The sequence below is a fragment of the Chionomys nivalis genome, chromosome 25 (genome assembly GCF_950005125.1).
Source record: "Chionomys nivalis chromosome 25, mChiNiv1.1, whole genome shotgun sequence".
NCBI classification, from domain to species: domain Eukaryota; kingdom Metazoa; phylum Chordata; class Mammalia; order Rodentia; family Cricetidae; genus Chionomys; species Chionomys nivalis.
Window position 1 is genome coordinate 8,922,013 of NC_080110.1, and position 20,349 is coordinate 8,942,361.

A 20,349-nucleotide genomic window follows, 5' to 3' on the forward strand; every position below is an offset into this window, starting at 1 on the left:
GCAATTAGAACCCTTGTTATGTAATGAACAATTAACTCGGGGCATTTCGCCTAGGAGAGGACTTATGGATGATGCTCAGGGATTGCCAGCATTCTTCAGATATTTGAAGAGGGATTAAATGGACGCTGACGCTTCCAGAAGGCAAGGGTATGACCAGAGGGTGACTCTCTAAAAACCTAAATGTGTCCGGAGTCAGACTGAATGAGTCGATTTCTCGCGCTAGGGAATGTTCCAGAAAAGTTCAAGGATGCACAGAGGGACGCTTATGGGCAGTTGTATCAGAGCCTCTGACTCTGTCCTCGCCCCCAGCTCTGCCCTCATTTTGACTTAAGGAATTCTTTACATCCTTCTCGTTCAAGAGCAGAGGATCAGCGATAGGTACCGCGGTATTGCAGAGCTAGCTAATCTGCGGCCAGCTGAGCAGCCACCCTCCGCTGCAGCAGGCTCTTTCAGGGGAGAGCTTGCTGCTGTGGAAGGAACAGCCCTGCTTCTTAACCATTAACCACTAGGAAGTCACTCAACAGCCAGGGGAAGGGAAAGAAGAGAAAGAAAATGAGTCCCGACTGTCTGGGTTTTTGCCTTATACCAATAAGGGCCATTTCATCTATATTTTGTAATAGGTCAGACACCAAGTGGCCGTTTGAGAGAGGAGTGGAAAGCCCCCACCCCAATCTGGCCTGTGCCCAGGGGCTGGCAGTTCTATTGGCCAGTTCCACTGCTGTCCTCTCCAGGTAGAGCTCAGCCATCTCACACGGTGATATAGCCTAAGTCGCTGTCTCCTTATTCAAGGGACCTCCAGTTCTTCGTTTATAAACGGGGCCAATGTAAGAAAAACTCTGGTAACACATATGTGGCTGTTTTTATGAATGGCCGAGGACTGTATAACCACTGCTAACACATCCCTATCGTATTACTAGTAGAGACGGCACCTGGGGCCACTTCATTTGGTGACCAAGCCGATATTTGGTTCTAGGGATGCGGTGACAAACAGAATAAAGTCCACTTCTACTAGACGTAAATGGATTTTTCTTTTTAAAAAATGGTTGTATTTCGTGTGAATGAGTGTTTGTCTGAATATGTATCTGTACGCCACAGGTGTGAGCATCATGTGGATGCTTGGAATTGAATCCAGGACGTCTGGAAGAGCAGCCAGTGCTCCTAACCACTGAGACATCTCCCTAGACCCCTAAATAGACTCCTTTAAAACAATAATCAGTTTATTATAATTATATAATTATAAAATATATAAAATATAAATTATATATTTATATATAGTATATGCTTATATAGTATATAATATATTATTATATAATAATTTGGGACTTCTTGTAGTAACTTGGAGCATTCATCCAAGTTCCCTAGATCATCAAGGATCTATCATTTTTCCTTAGTGCTTTTAAACAGACTTTTAGTTGAGAACAAACATCTGCCTTGGCTATTTAATGGTAGATAAGTGAGCATAAAAATTATAGGCTTTTTCTTTTTTTAAAGGTGCAGTCTGGCCATCTCATTGGACAGTTACAAAGTAGCTATGTTAGGTTTAAAGGAAAACGATCAAATCAGGTGAAAGGACAATTCCTGTCTCTCCAGTCCATATCTAGTGCTGCCTATCCACTGTGATCTTACAAATTATTTTAAAATTGTATCATGAATATCAAGTGCAAGATAAAGAACTAAGTTTTAAGAGATAGCTTTAGGTGGCAACGCTTCAGCCAGATAAAAGTATGAGTTGAAAGTGAAATGCCTGAGCAAGACCGAAAGAAATGGCCTGGCGGTGGTGGCGCACACCTTTTATCCCAGCACTCAGGAGGCAGAGGCAGGTGGACCTCTGTTTGTTCGAGGCCAGCCTGATCTATAAGAGCTAGTTCCAGTGGAGATTGAAAGAAATGTACCCACCTGCACCTTTGTGGTATTTCAGACTCCTGAAGTCATTTCTAAGTGATTCTTTCTGGAGTTTGCTCTGTAGCGAGCTACAGCTACGTTCTCAGCCTTCCTCTGGGTCCCCTTTTATTCTTCAGCTAAGGGTAAATATGCTTTAAGTCTTCATATGAAAGGTTTACCATGAAGATGAATGAGCTTTTCAAATAATATGCTTTTCAAATTTCTCTTAAGGTGTTTTTCAGGTTAGTCAGGGAGTTAGAACAAGTTTAAGAGATTATCTGTTTAAAATATGGTAGCCAGAATACACACCACACACACACACACACACACACCTGTTTTCCAAAAACACTTTATGAAATATGGTCCAGGTTCACATGAAAACCCACAGCCAGGTGCTGTTCCTCTTTAGCTGTGCGTTCCCCTTTAAGAGCCCCCTATGAACATACTTAGTCACTTCTGCTCGGTCTTGTCTAGCAGAGTCTGTGAAAAAAGCCCACATGGCTGGCTGCAGCGCCAGGAGCTCTGTCACTTACGCAGCAGCCCCTGGTGCTGCGCTGCAGTTTCTAGCTCCTCAGCTGCATCGCTTGAGCTGCTGGAGCCTTCTGTGAAGACACTGCAGATAAACTACCCAGAAAGCTAAGTGGGTGACTTACCCCCTTAACGACTTGAAGGATTTCCACATTGAAGATTAAATAGGCTCGTGTTGTATGACCCCAAGATAAGTACTGGACCTTACAGAGGACAGGGGGAGCAATCCTGTTTCAGATGTAGCTACCCTTCCCTTTCTCCGCTTTCTAATATCATAACCTTTGACATCTGTCTCTCATCATCGTCTTGCCCTGACTGGAGGTAACTGCATCAAAGCCTACATAAGCATGTGTCTCAAAAACACCACCTAGCCCCTCTCACACCACTGTCTCTTCCCAAAGAATTGAACCCACCAACAGCACTCTAGGTCTTTTCAAACTGAGTGTTGCTTAAGTTACAGAAAACCTTTGACATTTAGATTTGGAAGTCTACAATCAGCAAAAGAAATGTTCAGAAATAGAGGTTAGATGCTTGGCATCATAGAAAGAAGAAATGGAGATATTTTCATTGGTGGCTTGGGCATAGAAATAAAAGAGAGGCTGTTTTATATTCAGCCAGAGGGGTGAATGGTTTAGAAACTATGAGGCAGGAAGTACTGTAGGTAGTTTGCCCAGACAATGAAAGCTAAATGATGATCACATTTAACTATTTGAAGCACTTTTCCAGATTGAAGATAAAGTGAATTTACTTTATCTCCAATATAGTATTTGAAATTACAAGACAGACTATAGCTTAATGCAGAAGACCTTCGGATAATGAGAACCATTTAGCAGTGAAATGTGTTGCTTAATGAGAGGGGGGTGTCTTATAGCAGGTGGGTGAGTCTCACAGCAAGTGGGGGTGGGTCTTATAGCAAGTAGTTGGGTATCAAAACAAGTGGGTGTGTCTCACACAAGTGGGTGTGTCTCACACAAGTGGGTGTGTCTCACACAAGTGGGTGTGTCTCGCAGCAAGTGGGTGTGTCTCACACAAGTGGGTGTGTCTCACAGCAAGTCTCATATCATGAGTAGGTATCAACCATAATAGAGGAAACTTTCTCAGTTGAGAAATTAGGGTTAAGTAGTCTTTTGTTCCCTTCTAACTCCATAAATAAATAGAATTGTTTCATAGCGTTTTTGCTAGAGCTCAGTGTTCAAGAATTGAGGGGCAACTGAAATCCCGTGGAGCTCATTTTTCAAGAATTGGAGACATCTGCAAACCAGACGTGATAGCACATGCCTGTAACTGCCAGCATTCGGAGGCTGAGGAGGAATAACTGGAAGCTAGCCTGAGCTACACAGTGGGTCCAAGGACAATCTGGACGACGTGGAGACTAGCCTGTGCTATGTAGAGAGTCCAAGGACAGTCTGTAGGGAGACGGTATTCCTTACTCGTCTTGTTTCTACAACCAAATACCCAAAAAAGGCCACTCAAGGACAAGGAGTGATTTCGTGTCCATCATGATGGAGAGGTCAGAGAGGCAGGAATGGGAGCAGCTGGCCGCCTCGCATCCACAGTCAGGAGGTCGAGCATGACGGACACAGGCTTAGCTCCCTGTCTTTTCTTCAGTTTAACACCCCAGCTCATCAGATGGTGCCACCCGCATCTGGGGAGGGCTTCCCACTTATGAACGTAATCTAGAAAATCCCGGAGACAGGACCAGCGATTGGCTGGTCAACATCCTGTTGAGATGGTAATCAAGCCTAATCATCACAGAGACACTGTCTCATCGGAGAAGAAGGGACAAACAAAACTAGGGGACTCCTGACACAGTGTGTGCGGCTGCCTTTCTCCTTTGGGATTATAGCCTGAGTACAGTACGAAGTACAGCGCCAAATAAGAAGCCAATAGTGGTTTAGCTAATAAGTCAACGGTTCCACTCTTGAAAAGCTTCATGACGTAGACCTGAGATTTTCATCTTATTTAACCAGGGGTTTGTCACCATTTAAAAATAAGATTTGCGTTAATGTTTAAAGACATAGGCAAGCTATGTATTTATGTATATGTGTGTGTTTCTGGAGAGTCAAACCTAGGGTCTCACATATACTAAGCATATATTCTACCGCTGAGCTTCATCCCCCAGCCTATTTATGGAAGCTAAAACGAGTTCCACTGGTCAGCCCACGTTTCCTTGGAGCACAGAATTTCTACCGTGAGCATTTTTGCTTAGAAACCCAATGGCTTGTAAGTAAGCATCATTAAAAATTCTATGCTTCAAAAAAAAAATCTGTGCTTCGAACTTTTCCATAGAATTCTCTACTCTCTGAGCAGAGGAAAGCATAGCCTGCCTTTACGACATCATTTTCTCTCTCTACGAGTTAGACTTAGCCATCTCCCAGTTGAGTTGACAGAGAGTTCTTCAGGAAGCGCAGTACAAACGAGAGAACGTTCCCGCTTGCCTTTTCAAAGGCTCGCCAGCTGCTGGCCCTTCTATCTGCAGGTCTCTCCTCCTAGACAGCTTCTGTTCCTTTCCTTAGCTCAACTCTTGAAACTAATCCTCGTACTTCAGACAGGAACTCGATGGGGGAAAGATATGTGAGACTCATATCTACCAGGGAAACGTTTCACGCTGGTAATGAATACAGGTCCTCAAGGTCAAAGTGGCCCTGTCCTACCTACTCCTCCAGTAACAGCAAATATTTGTCCGCAGCCTAAGACAAGTCGTGAGGTCCTTTTGAAGTCTGTTTGTTTGGTAGCCAGGATCTCCCCACCAGGGAAACAGGGTTGGAGGCTTGTTTTCAAACCTTAGTCAGGACGTTTGGTTGCTCCTGCTAAAGTCTGAAAGAGAGGAAAGGACATCCTGGGGTGAAGTTTGTGTTACAGAAATCTGCCAATACGTACACTCATGTTCAACGAGCAAGCTCACCTAATTGTGGTTGTCTGTATCTGTATCTGAGGTTTAGACAGACCCACTAGACAGATACATAGATACATAGATAGATTCCCTTTTCAAAAGTACTCATTAAAAAAAATCTCTATTGTCCCACCTCAGAAAATAAATCCCATTTTCATTGTCACTACCCTTCTGCATTAGAGTACCTCGCGGTCATACTGAAGTGTCCAGGGCAAAGAAGAGTCTGAAAACTTTATTCTGATTACACTAAGTGACGAAAGCAAGGCCAGTCCAAAGCGTAGGAGCTTTAAAAGCTCCAGGAATGAAGCATCTCCACCCACCCCCCCCCCCAGAGGTGTTGAAGTTTCCCTCCACTTCAGGGAAAGGATGCTGTCTGCTATTCAGACATCGAGCGTGTCTCTTAACACAGCTGAGCATAGAGAACAAACTCTAACTTGTTCAGGGGAAAAGAATCTCAAGTAGAACCCAAAGCCCTTCTGAGAGGAAGGGAGGCGGGGCCTGGAAGGGCGAGCAAAGAAAGAAGAAATGCGTTTATGCAAGCAAGCCGCTGCCACTAAATCAGGTAGATTTCCCCCTTTGTCTCGTTTCTAACATTCCACAAGTTGCAATTTCCTAAAATGTTGGGGCTCTGAGATGGGATTTCAGCTTTGGTTCCTGAAGGATTATCAGCTACAAAATTTAGCTTCCTGCAGTTTAAAACAAACAAACAGAAAAAAAAAACAACAAGCAAACTACATAATACCGTGGGTTTCAGGTCCTAGACCTCGACAACACAAGACTGAGACCTGAGAAAAGGAGAAACAAACACAGCAGGCCTTGGGGTTGCCTCTGTTTACCAACGGTTACTCACAGGGCTGATTCCAAGCCTCAGCTGGGAAAGAGAAACCTGAGTTGAGGAGACAAAGTCAAGACTGCTTCAGTTCTTCAGGGTGGGTTACTAGAAGGTGAGGTGCAGGGACAGGGGGATGGCTAAGGCTAAGAGAAAAGCTGGACATCAGTTCAAAGGCTGGCATGGACTTCTGGCTGACTTCCGAGCTGGATATGTACATCCTAAACTTCTACAAGAGTGCAGGAACATCCCTAGAAAGCTGTGGTTGAGCAACTGTGAGCATTTCTTCAGAGGTGGCGAACGTTTGGTCTTCCCACTACACAGAATGAAAGACGTCGGAATTCAGGGGCGTCAGGCTGTGTTACAAGGATTCTCAGGGAGCTTTAGGGGTGGAGCTAAGTGAGCTCCAGAAGATTTGTTCTACCAAAGGTGGTGGCTCAGTGGGCAAGAGTGCTTACTTTGCAAGTGTGGGGATCTGAGTTCGAATCCCCAGCACCCCAAGTAAAAATCCAGACAAAGCTGCATGTCTGTCTAAGCCCAGCATTGAGAGAAGAGATCCACAGATCCTGGGTACTCACTGCCCCCCACCCCCTAGTAAAAATGGTGAGCTTTTCCTTCAGTGAGAGAATTTCAAGGCTATAATGCAGTGTACAAGAAAGGTAGACACCCAATGTCCTGCCCTGGAACACACTAAAAAAAGATTAATTTATCACAATTAAACTATTTTTATACCACATTTAAGTCTAACCATCTTAGAGAAGTACATCAAAATCTACCGAGTACCAAACCTAAAATTCACTATGCCTAATCCTTAAACAAAATTATCAAGTAAGAAAAAGTGACACCTAGCCAGAAGAAAAGTTCATAGAAACACACCCAGCCAAACAAACACAGACAGTAGCATCAGCAGGCAAGGACATTTAAGCAACTATTGCAAGTAGAGCTCCACATGTTCAAGAAAACATGGATGTGTTGAAGAGAACCGTGCGATACACTAAAAAGATTCAAATGGAAGGTCTAGAAATAAAACACACAGCATCCAAATATGCTGCACGCGTTAAATGTAGAATATATGGTAGAGAAAAGTTTGTCACCAGTAGAAGCTATATAAGAATGCAGAACAGAAGCAGAAGGAGATCAATCAAAACAATAAAGCAACACTGAACTATGGGAGAACATCAGTTGTTCAAAAGAGTCTGCAATTGGAGCCCAAAAGAAGCAGAAGACAAAACCAAAAACAAACAAACAAAAAAAACCCACCATCACCACCACCACCACCAACACCAACACCAACAACAAAAAAAACGATAGGGAAACTGGGAAACTTTTCCAAACTGAGTAACAGCTCCCAGCCTACAGACCTAAGAAGCTCAATGAATCTCAGGCAAAAAAGACAGAATGAGAAAAGTACCAAGGCTGCCAATAAGATTCAAGAAAGAAAAGGCAGACATTTCTGAAAAATAGAACCGGCATAATTTGACCTGTAAAACTTAAAACCAAAATCAAAGAAGCCTTAAGAGCCTCGGTAGTCAGTTCATACCACATAAAAACTGACCTGAAGCAGACTATAGGTCCAAACATAAGAGCTTAAAAACACAGAACTTATAAAAAGAAGTTGTATGCAACCTAGGGTTGAGCAAAATATTTCAGAGATGGGATACAAGAAGCACCAACTACAAAAGAAAAATATAAACTTTGCAAAAAGGAAAAGGCTTTGCTTTTAAAACACTTAGTAAGTGCCAGCCTGTGAGAAAGATTTGGAAAGCTTATGTCTGAATATGTGTTTACATGTGGTAATTCATGAAAGTCATAGCTCAAGAAAAATAACAAAAATAGGCGGAAGGTTTGGATAGACTAAGTCACAGGAACGAGCTAAAACATGAAACAGTGCGTAATCCTGTAAGCCAATGGAAACCGCAAATTGAAATCGCCATGAGATACCGTTCACATTCACTGCACAATGAAGGCGACTGATGGAAAACAAGTGTTGACAAGGATACATAGCAGCTAAAGCTTCTCATTATGCACCCATAGCAGAATACAAACGTGCACCAGCCACCTTAGCAGAAGCCTGGCAGTTCCTTACAGGGGCGTCATCCACCGCACCACCTAGCAACCGCCCTCCCAGGGATAGCAGTGGCTTCTGCTCTCATTATGATGTCTATGTGACACTGGAGTGTGTAAACATCCCAACCGCCTCTCTACTAAGCGTGGATACGTGACTGCCAATATTCCTCTATCTCTGTCTTGTTTCTGTTTCCTGGTCCCTGTGGTCTTTCTTAAAACCTTTACACCCTGACCCTTCTGAGCTGCCAAAAGTATTCCACATTTGGGAGGGTGTGGCAGCTCATACCTTTGGTTCTAGGGCCAAGACCAGCCTTTCTGCCTCGTTCCAGGCCAGTCAAGGCTACAGCGGGAGAGTCTGTCTCAAAACAAACAACAACAAATAACTCCTGTATCCAGCCAAGCCGGGCAAGGTTCCCGGTCTTCTTTTTTCCCTGTAGATTTGCATCTACCATTGTTGCTTTTCTGCCTTTGCATTTTCACTTCTTTGGGCTTCCACGGGCATACATTTTTTTCTGTTTTATTGCATTCATCCCTGACCCTCTCTTACACTCTTCCTGGCTCTTTTCTTCCCTCCGCTCTCTGACCACCTTGGCCCCCAATGCTCAGCCTCGGTCTTCTCATTTGGGTGCTGGCACCCACTTCCTTGCCTCTCACACCTGGCTCCTCTTCTCCTGACCTCCCTCCCTCCCCTCAGCCACCTTTGTCCTGGTTCTTCTCTTTGTCATGTTAATTCTCCAGCGGGAGACTCCAGTTTTTTCTCTCTCCCCTGGTCACCTATTCACCCTTCTGTACCCAGCCCCAGCATTAGCTGAATTTGGACTCCAACCACCTGCCTTTAAATGTTGGTTGTGTTACTTCCCAGCTCCATGACCTTGGACAAGCTGACCTTTCCTTTTCAGGGTTCCTTTATCTGAAAGATGAGCCTGAGGAGCACCATTGCCAACACCCTAGGTGTACTTTAAGGATGAAATGAGATGAGGAAGAATGGAAGGTCTTTATAAACCAGAACTGTTATCAAGCCTGTCTGTGAGTCTTCACAAACACATATTTGTAATATGCGCTAAGCTCGTTTGTACAAGCAGATAAAGTCCCCTGTGTCCATAGAGCTCACAGTCTAGAAAGGAACACAGACACTTAAACAAATACAATTAAAAAAAAAAAAAGCATGGTAACTTCCAAGTCTGGAAGGAATAATAGATCCTGGAGATAGCACATGGCAGGGACACCTAAGCTGGACTTGTGATGAAAAGGGACAATGACGCAAACTTCGTGAGCAGAATGACGTGGGAGATGACAACGTGAGTTGGCCAGGTCACAGGGTGGGCGGCGGGTGATGATGACAGAGGGGTGTATTGTGTATTCTGGGTGAAGAACAGCTTTGGAAAGGAGCTTTCTAGGAACGGGACCAGGTTCAATATGGCAGAGCAGGGCAGGCCAAAACAAGGAGGCCACACGCCAGGCAGACAAGACCCTGTAGATCCAGGATGTGAGCCAAGCGGACTCTCAAGTAAATGGGTCATCCGTGTTGAAGCAAGACCCAGGTAGACAAACAGAATCCGAGAGGCTTGTCAATAAGTCCTTGACTTGGCCTGGCATCACGGGTTGGTCTGTGTCTCAACGAAAGCAAGGGCCCCAGGGAAATGCTACGTGCCGGTCAGTTTCATTTATAAGAGTACTGATTTTTTTTTTTGAGATATCCCTACATTTGTGACTCTTGAAAAAAAAAAAAAAAAAGCTTCACAGCTTCCTTGTGCCACACAGGACCCGGGACCGTCACTTTTCCCGATAGTACAATCAATCCCAGTCACTATCAGGATAACAAGGGACAGAGGATAATACAACATATGTAATTCCATAGTTTAAATTCAACTTAGACCAGGAACGGCTAGCTTCAAAGGGTAAGTGGGATTCGTGGGGAATATTCTTAAGGGGGAGGTTGAAATGCTGGGTTCTGGTCCTGTCACCAACCCGCCCACTGATCTTGTGAGTCACTCTGAGCCTGCCGGGACTGGATCATTGATCCTAAGGATTCTTCTGCTATTCTAGGCCTTTGAATCTAAGTGCCGAGCAAAGAAAATGCTAGGATTCCGTATTCATTGGGGGAATCTGGGGCATTTGTTTTCTGCCCAATCTCTGTTTTTACTTTGCTCCTCTCTTGTTTCTTGTCCCTCCTTTCGGTCCTGTCCTCCTCCCTTTCCTTTGAAGATATTTCAGAAGGAGCCTTGGAGGCTCTAAAACCGTAAATATGCCCTTGAAACACGCAAAGAGGCTTTTGTGTACTTACAACTGGAGGTTATTATCGGACAAGCAAGTCACTTCAGTGCACGGCATTCCTCCGCCCGCCCCGCTGAGGGCTTTATTGGGTTGTGTTGCCCTATCTCAGCAGATAAGACTCTCCCACTTGAAAAGGTGAGCTATCTGATGAAGCAGGGTGCCTAACTCTCCAGGGGTGGAAGCAAAAGGATTCTGCTGCTGCCCAGAAGTCAGACATACTTTTCCAAGACAAGTAGGTGCTTCGCTTAAAAATGTTACAGTCAAGGACAAACGTTCTAAAATTAAACCAACCAGCTGTTCAACGGCGGACGCCCACACGTCAATTACTGCCCTCTCCTTATCTAGCCTTCAAGAATTCCTACTCTCTGCAAGGCTTTTGAAAAGCCTGAAATGTCACAGGCTTTCCAAGAGGAACCCCAAGCCACAGTGATAGAATCCTGTTCCGCGAGTCCATTAGGGCTCACCGCCTCCTCTGACGGAGCATGCGCTCTTTGCATTTTTCAATTGGATGCCAAACCCTTCAACTTCATTGATGGCAGCAACTGACTTCAGATGTTAAGGGGATGTGGCCCTTCTTTGTTGGCATTAAAGAATATCAGAGGCTGTGTGTGTGGGTGGAGAAATGGTTCCTGGGCTAACCATGAGGCTCTCTCAGAGAGCCCAAGTTCAGCTCCAAGCCCACAATATTATCAGGTGACTCCGGGGGAAGCTGACATTTCTGGCCCTCATAGGTGTCCGTATTCGTGTGCGCATATACATTAACACACATGTACATGATTAAAAATAAGGTCAACCTTTTTTAAAAAAGGAAGAAAACAAGACAGGCAGTGGTGGCACATGCCTTTAATCCCAACATTTGGGAGGCAGGCTGATTCTTTGTGAGTTTGAAGCCAGCCTGGTCTACACAGTAAGTTCTAGGACGGTAAGGACTATACAATGAAACTCTGTCTCGAAATAAATAAATAAATAAATAAATAAATAAATAAATAAATAAAAATTTAAAAGGAAGAAAACATTAGCTTTTCCATGTCTTTTTAATTTACTAACCACAACCATGCACACGACTTGATTATAAAACTGCCAACTGAATGTGTTGGTATATACCTGTAATCCCACATCTTGGGAGGCTGAAATAGGGAGGGGACTGAGCTCAAAGCCAGTCTGCTCTACGTAGTAAAACCTTACCTCAAAAATCCAAAAACCCACCACCAAGACCACAACAACAGCAACAAACAAAACAATAGCAAAAGACTTTTCAATGTGTTATTTCTAGTAATTAGTATAGGGAAATAAGGTGTTAGTCCATACGCAGTTTTATGATTATATTTTATGTACCTTAAGTTGCCTTCCTTTTTCACCATGATGGCTGACAAGGAGGAGGTCCACCCTCATTTGAAACAGCTAAGTGCCAAGAAAGATTTGTGAGACAACAGCTTCAAGGCACTGGGACATCGGATGGGAAAGGACGATGGCAGCTGGGGCAGGACCCGAGATTACCTCTCTTACTGTCTAGAGAAAGTGACGGGTACCCGTGCAGGAAGGAGGAACATAGATGGAGCCAGATGGATTCTCTGAGTTAAAAACTCATGAGAAATATAAAGGAACCGTGAGACTCCGAGAAGGTCAAAGCCACTAGACCTTATGAGGCTGGAGTTCCAGAAAGGAGAGAGGCTTCCAAAGGTTGCTCTCAAACATCCAGCAGAGTACTGACCAGCACAAACGGGATAAAACTGCCACTGGGTGTGGTGGCTCTAACCTATAATGAGGACTGACCTGAGTTCAAGGACATCTTGGGTTATATAGTGAGTTTCAGGCAAGCTTGTACGCTGGGGTAAGACCCTGCTTCAATGCTATTTCTAATCACAGTCATAACCATAATAAAATTAAGTTCAAATACAAAACCCAGAAGGCACCCTCTCCACAAAGGAAAGAGGGAATCATTCCCATAGGTCAGAGAGGCTGCTCAGAACCAACATGGAGCTGGTAATGCATTACAGAGTAATTAGAGGGTATCGTCCCCTCTGCAGAGGAGCAGGGTGCATCCTATACTGTCTTATCAGTGTTCTATTGCTGTGAATAGACACCTTGAGCGATGCAACTTCTAAAGGAAGGTGCTGGGGGCTGGCGTACAGTCTCAGAGGGTTAGTCCATGGCCATCACATGGGGGCGGGGCATCGGGTAGGCAGGCATGGTACTGGAGCAGTAGCCAAAGAGGTACATCCTAATCCACAGGCAGCAGGTAGAGAGAGAGGGTGGGGGAAGTAGAGGAAGGAAGGGAGGGAGGGAGAGAGAGAGAGAGAAACTGGGCATCATGTGGGCTTTTGAAACTTCAAAGCCTACCCCCTAGTGGTACACCTCCTCCAACAAGTCCACCTCCTAATCCTTCCTAAACATTCTACCAACTGGGAAACTAAACAAACATTCAAATATATGAGTCTACAGGGCCATTCTCATTCAAATCACAACATATACTAACAAGTATGTGGGGCTTACATAACAAAACTTAAAAATAAGCCTTGAAAGGATCCAACTGTGTCAACTAGCGTGACTGCATCCCAGGAAAAAGGTCAAGACTACCAGATTATCCAGCAACCAACGAAGTATGCCAGCCAATCGAGACTTGCAAAGAAACAAAATGCTAACACACAATGGGAAGAAAAATGCATCCATGGAAACATGGAAAAGGTGATGAAAAGCCAAAGTCTTGTGTTGAAAATGTTGATGGCTGAGGTGAAGGACATTCTGGCTGGTATCAGAAGACACCACAGAAGCAAGACTGGTGATCATGATCCAAGAAGCAGCAAAGGAAAGAAAGACCCAGTAAAAGGAAGTGAAGTACCAGTGAGCTGTGAGAAATCGTCAAGCAGCTTAGTATGTGTACAGATAAAACTCCCAGAAGGAAGAGGAATGGAGAAGAAAAAAAAGAAATGATGGCTGACATTTTTATTATACATAATAACCATATACTCACGAGCCAAAGACATACAACAAAATATACAAAAACACAAGAAAAATGCCCAAAGGCATATCACAACCTAATAAAAGGAAAAATTTAAATTCAGTCAGAGCAAAAAATAGATGAACAAGTGTTTGGAGATGAACAAGGGCAGGAATAACAAGGCTTCTGCCTTAATCAATGCCAGCAAGAAGACAATGGAGATGGAATCTAAAAGAACAGAGTGAAAACAATCGCCACTTAGAATTCTATACCCAGCAAAACTGTCTGTCAAAATGGAGATGGAATGGAGATGTTTTCAGACCTAGAAAGGCCTCCCTTGCCCAACAAAAAGCCCATCACCAGCCAATTTGTATTTCCAGGAAATGTCAAAGGGCAGTCTTCATATAAGAAAACTAATACCAGATCAATATCTAGAGCTACTCATAGAGAAAATACCATCAAACTTGGAAAATGTAAACACATATAAAAAAGTTTTTTCTTATTCTTAAATTCTCCTTAAAGAGAACTGTCTTTTTAAAGCAAAGGTATCAACAATATGTTTTGGAGGTTATAATATATGAGCCAAAATGCAGTAGCACAAAGATAGAGAACAGGAGTTGGTCTAAAGAGCTAGTTCCAGGACAGCCAGGGCTACACAGAGAAAGCCTGTCTTGAAAAAAATCAAAAACAAAACAAAAACAATAAAAGGCTAAGGCCAATAAGATGGTACAACAAGTAAATATTTTTACTCTAAGCCTGAAGATCTGAGTTCAAACCCCAAGCCCCACATGGTGGATGAAGAGAACCAACTCCTGCAAGTTGTCCTCTGACCTACACACCACACACACACACATTAAATAATTGTAAAAAAATTTAAGAATATAAAAAAATCATATATAATATAGAAGAGAAGGAATCCATAAAGCACGTAACAAAATGTAGCAGTGCTTTACTAGATATTAATAGATATCTTTACTAGATTTAATAGATATTAATAAATGCATGTGTTCATATGATTTGCATTAAGAGTATGTAGTGTTATCAGAATGCAAATTACACATAAAAGAAATCATCAAGAGCTAATTCAATAGGAGTCTTTTTAAAAAAAAAATTTTTTTTTTTTTTTTGAGACAGGGTGTAACAGTTTTAGCTGTCCTGAACTTGCTTTGTAGACCAGACTGGCCTTGAACTACAGGACTCACTGCCTCTGCCTCCCAAGTCCTGGGATTAAAAGCATGTACTATCACTGCCTTTAATGGGAGTTTTTAAAAGTTAAAACAAAATTAAAAAGAAACAACTATTTTCTTAGTTCTAAGCCTAGTCCCTATTTGACTTCTCCTATTAAAATGAAATTTGAGAAACCATTCATTCATTGTTTTTTAGTGGTAACTGTGAAATGCTCTTGTGTGCTAGAGACTATGGAACACACAGGGGAAGCCCTTAGCTGCTCACCAAGAAAGATCCCAGCCTGTGAATGCTCAGTCTAATGTATACCAACAGGCAAATGGGCACTAACAATGGACTTCTGAGCAAGTGCCATCCTGGAGCAAGTACCAAGGGCATCCATGGGGGTGGGTTAACAATTGGGACTTAAAACATTTCCCATGATAGCAATTGAACAGTAAGTTTTTAATGTGATGTTTTTTTTCTGGAGGGCAGGCTCATTCTTTCTTTTTTTTCTCTCTCTTTCCTTCTCCCTTCCAAACTCCCACTCCTGCCCTAGCCTCATGTTTCATGAATGATTATTCAACAGAGGCAATAAAACTTGAAGTATGGGGCAATACATAAAGCATATTTTTGGAAGAATTCCTTCACCATTATGCACCTGCTTTTGGCTTAGTCCTTACTCTGCTTTAAACAATCCCCAACTTGTCGTGGGTATCTGGACACTGTGTGGAAGTGTATTGCTGTGATTGGTGTAATAAAAAGCCGAACAGCCAATAGCTAGGCAGGAGGCACAGGCTGGATTTCTGGGGGAGGGAAAGAAAGAGGAGGAGGAATCTAGAGACACCGGGAGGGGAAACAGGAGGTACAGGGTGGAAGAGAGGTAATGCCACGTGACAGAATGTAGATGAAAAGAAACAGGTGAATTGTTGCGAGAGCCACTTGAGATGCTAAGGGCCAAGTTTTCATAATTAAGAAGTTTCAATGTTGTTATTTGGGGCTGGCGTTGGAAAGGAAAGTCTTTCTACACCAGCTCAGGGCACATAAAAACATACATTCTGTTTTTACAAATTCTCAATATGTTGCTGGGTTTAGGGTGGTTGCTGTTCGTTTGTTTATGAGAGACAAAGAGTTTGTTTTTGGCTTACAGTGCAAGAAGACAAAATGTGTCATGGTGGGGGAAGAAGTTTGGCAGCAGGAGAAGGAGGTTGCTGGCCAAACTGTATCAGCAGACATCAAAAGGGAACAGGAAGAGAGGCTGGGCTATACAACCTCAGGGCCTACCCCTAACTACCCGCTTTCTCCAGCAAATTCTGTAATATGTGACAATCCAGGGAGGAGGAGGGGATCTAGTTCGTTTAGGACTCTTTAAGGAATTAAATGAGGACATAAGAAGCAGAACCTGAGCTGAGACTCCACAGCCACACATGACATGTTAGGCATCCTAGCCTCACAGGAGTCAGGCAAGCCAGGTGGGTGTGGTGGTGCACGCCTCTAATCTCAGCATTCTGGAGGTAGAGGCAGGTGGATCTCTGAGCTTGGTTGATGGAGCAAATTTCAGGACAACCAAGGCTACACAGAGAAACCCTGCCTTCAGAGAGAGGGGGGCGGGGATGGGAGGGCCAAGCAAGATCAGGGATTGGATAGGAGAAAAATCCAAGATTCATTCAGACGGGCAGATAGTTTTAAGTTCTACATTTTCTTAGCTCTGTCAATTTTACTTTTAGAAGTTAGGAAAATACCATGTAAGTCCACATTTCACGTGCAGGGTGTTCATTGTATTTGGTTACATGGAGAAGGAAACAGCCTCATTGCCTAACAATAGCAGCCTAGCTAAATAAATTATGTCACCCATACAATGGCATTCTAAGCAGGGTTTTTTTAAAAGTGTGTGGCAATGTTTCTTGCTCTGTCTTCTGCATCAGAATTACCTAGCGGGCCCACTAAAACTTCACTAGCTGAGCCAAGCTTGCGGAGTTTCTGATTTAGTGGATCTGAGACAGGGTTTAAGAATCTGCTCTTCTAAAAAAAAAAAAAATTCCCTAAGGACTGCACTTTCAGAACTAATGATATACAGGCATATTTTTTGACCCAGAAGAATACTCACCAATTGTACAGAATTGATGACAGTCTATACAGGAGTTTAGGAGGAAAGATATTATCAAGTTCATATTCCTAACTGTCTGTGGTTAAAAAAAAACAAAACAAAACAAAGTGTGGGTACTTGTCTTCTAAATTATGAATGGAACTTCTCTGTAATGAATAGAATGCCAGTAACTAAAACACAATAAAATCACTTAATTTAAGGGAAGAGAGTCCTGAGGCACCAGACATCAGCTCTAAGAGGCTGGAAGAAGGCTCAGTCTCGATCGGGAAGGCAGGCTCCTGACTCAAGTGTACTTGTTGGGGGTGTCCGGAGGCAGAAGCTCAATGGTGCATCAACCTCCAGGCACCTCCTGCTCTTCATGGGGACAAAACAAAAAGAGGCTGATGGGAAATGAAGGGCTCCCACAGAGCCTTCCTCCTCTTCAGCAGTGGCACACAGGCTTCTTCTGGGTGGGACCCAAGGGCCACCTGCCAGGAGTTCATAGCATCTGCATTGGCCTACTCTGTTTCCTGATGTAGGCTAGATCCCCTTCCCAGAGTATCAGATTAAGGCGTCTCCTCTCTGGAAAAAAAAGATTTCATGGTTTAAATTCCCGTTCCCTTTTGTGTCTGTGGCACTCTGCTGTCTCCTTCCCAGCACGCAGCCGCAGGGGTCACGATGTCCCTTCCCGGCTGATAGCAGCCCGCCAACTGTGGTGTCATGCACACCCAGCACAGAGCCCCCATTCAGCCTCCCTGGGCTGGGTTCAGGAAGCAAAAGGGCCTCTAAGTTTCCCCAAACCTTGATGGATCGTGTGCTTTTGCCGAACAACTCACAAGGCGAGAGGGGTGGGAAGGGAGAGGGGGGTCCCCGTAAATGTCGACAACGTCAAGGGTAAACACGTGACCGGAACAGAGAGCAAACAGCTGTCCAGGAAAAGGAAGGGTGGGCAGACAGAAGCCTAGAGGCTTCCTAGCGGGCAACGCTTGTCCAGCGCTGGGCCATGTCTCCCTATGCCTGTGTGAAGAGCTAACAGAGATGCCAGTGTCTCCTTCACTGCCCATGACGGCTCCAGCTTTGGAGAGTTTTGCTTGTCAAGTGTTTCAAAAAAATATGAAGCAGGTTCTGATGTCTGCCTTTACAAAGCAAAACCCATTATTTCCGCGACAACTCTCAACTCAGTGACATGGTATTGGGTCCGAAAAGTTGATTCCTCGTGGTGTCGTTTCCCACCGACTTAATGTGGTTAAAAATGGGCCAGAATACTTTTAAGATAACATTTGTCTGCGTTTGAGGTGTTTAGGAATGCACGCACCGCTTGTTGATAATGCAGCCTCTATGACTTCTGTGTCAAGCTCTTCCCTCTCCCTCTTGGATGCTGTGAAATTCAGCGGAGCTGTGTACGTGGGGGGCGGGGCTTCCAAACTCACCGTTACTCAGGGGCAAAGGGGAGTTTTGCCATTCATTAGTCAGTTACCAAAAATGCATTAAATACCCACAAAGTGCCGGGATGGCTCTTGGGGACTACCCCCAGGAAGCGTTCGCTCTGCCCTGGGAGGACAACAAACCAGACTGTCAGGGACCAAGCATGGGTACTAAAGTACTGATTGCTGTTAGTGCTCTAAGCAGACTGTCAGGTACTAAGCACGGGCATATAAAGGACCAAAATCAGACAGGGCCACTGAAAACTGTTTTGTTTTGTTTTTCCTGAAGAAAATGGGTCTTTGACAGGGCAGGGAGAAGGACGGTTAAGAAAGAGTGTGGGGTAATTCGGACTTCCCCTTTGTACTGCAGGGAGACGCTTTGTGGCTACTGTAGAAAGGCCAAGGGTCCACCGAGTCCCGCCCAGGCAGTGCTATATTTGATCGAGAGCAGTGCTATCCTCACAGGCAGGGTGTGAGGTCCTCCGCAGCGGACCCCTGCCTTTCCATGCTTTCACTATAAACTTCATTTCTTTTGGGTGGCGGGGTGGGGGGTGATACGAGGTTTCCCTGTGTATCTCTGGCTGTCCTGGCACTAGCTCTGTAGACCAGGCTGGCCTTGAACTTGGTGATCCACCTGCCTCTGCCTCCCAAGTGCTGGAATTTAAAGACATATGGCCATTTCTTTTCTTTCTTTTTCAATTTTTACAATGTTTATGTCTTTTGTGTGTGTGAGACCTTTGCTTCCATGTATTTGTGTGCTCGATCCATGCGTCGGGTGTTTGTGGAGTGCGGAGAAAGGCGTTGGATCCCCTGAAACTGGAGTTATGAATATTTGTAAGCTACTATGTGGGTGCTGAGAACTAAACCCAGCCTTACAAGAGCAACAGTACTCTTAACTGCTGGACCATCTCTCCAGCCCCCCTAAAATTCACTCCTAAAATGAAAATTTTATATATAAAGCATCCTTAAGAAAATATCAGTTTAAAAAAAAAAAGGAAAGAAAAAGAAAAAGTGGAAACAATGTGTAGGATCTAGAGAGCTTCCCTAGCATGTGAGACTGTGCAAAGCCCATTGTTTGATCCTTGGAACAAAAACAATTCTTTAAATTTATTTATAAAGTCAACTTGGATACATTTTCTCTAAGTGGTAGTTTTTCCAAAGCCTACATTTGAAAATTATGTTTGTGCTACTTAGTTATCAAAATATTTCTAGTTTTTGTTTATTATGGTTAGAGTTTTTAAGTCCTCACAGCCCAAAAGATGCTCAAGAATCTCAGCATGCTCAAGGGTGACTAAGTTTTATTCTATGTCTTTATGAATCCTGCATAATAAGCATGTGTTTTTAATACTATTTCATGTTACAGTACTTCAGAATCTCTTATATCCCTTGTTTCCATTGGCTGTGGCCAACCTTGCTCCTCCAGGTAGCAGGCAAATTGGATACTGTGTGCCACCCATACCAGAATCATTCATGACCCCCACACCGAGAGACTCATACATGGACAAAAGCTTCCTCCCACCATCCAGAGTCTGCTCCCTGCTCCCTCCTCCCTCCAGTTTCTCTCCTCAAACCTCAGAGTTGTCTGTAACCTAGAGGAGAGAAGCAGGCTCAGTAGTCACGCGGTGTATTTAACCAACAGCACTGTTGGAAGCTTGGTCAATCTCTTTTCTCCTCACACTTGGATCGAGATGACTTCTGACTCATTTCGGAAATCAATCTGTCCTCAAGGGCGGCGCATTTCCGTCTGTAGGGATACTCTTTTTGTAAAAGTGCCTACAAATGTGGAATTCAGTTCCAGAAAAGGAAAACCCATAATATTTGCAGAACAGAAATAATGGCCCCAGTTGTTAATCAATTAGTCTTTGAAAGGGTTAAGTTTCACTCCGAAATATAAACTCCTGGATCTTGGCTTTATAATTGCTTATCAACTGGCTGTCCTGTTCGGTCTATTCTATTGAAGGGGTAAGCATCCGACCCAGGGCCTCCCTTGAGCTACACACACGCTCTGATTCAGCCACTGCCCTCCTTCTTTACCTGTACAATCTGTGCTCTAGGAAGTGATGCTATCTTTTTAGAACATGCAGTGACTTGTGGGATATCTGGCCACACCCTCCCATTGGCTCCCTGCAGTGCAAGTCACCCCATCACAGCCTCTCAAGGCTCTCCCTCTCTGCATGTCATGTTTGTTTCTTACTCTTTCCAGTCCCTCTTCCCTTGTTCACTGGTTTCCAGTCACACGGACCTTCTTCGTTTGGTTTGGGTTTG

The 20,349-nt window shown here is 43.9% G+C and overlaps 1 protein-coding gene across 2 annotated transcripts in view; it reads left to right on the plus strand.

The window, feature by feature from the left end:
• The window catches only part of Ntn4 (netrin 4), a 103,546-nt gene that overhangs the window by 17,238 nt on the left and 65,959 nt on the right, over positions 1 to 20,349 (plus strand). The window lies entirely within an intron of this gene.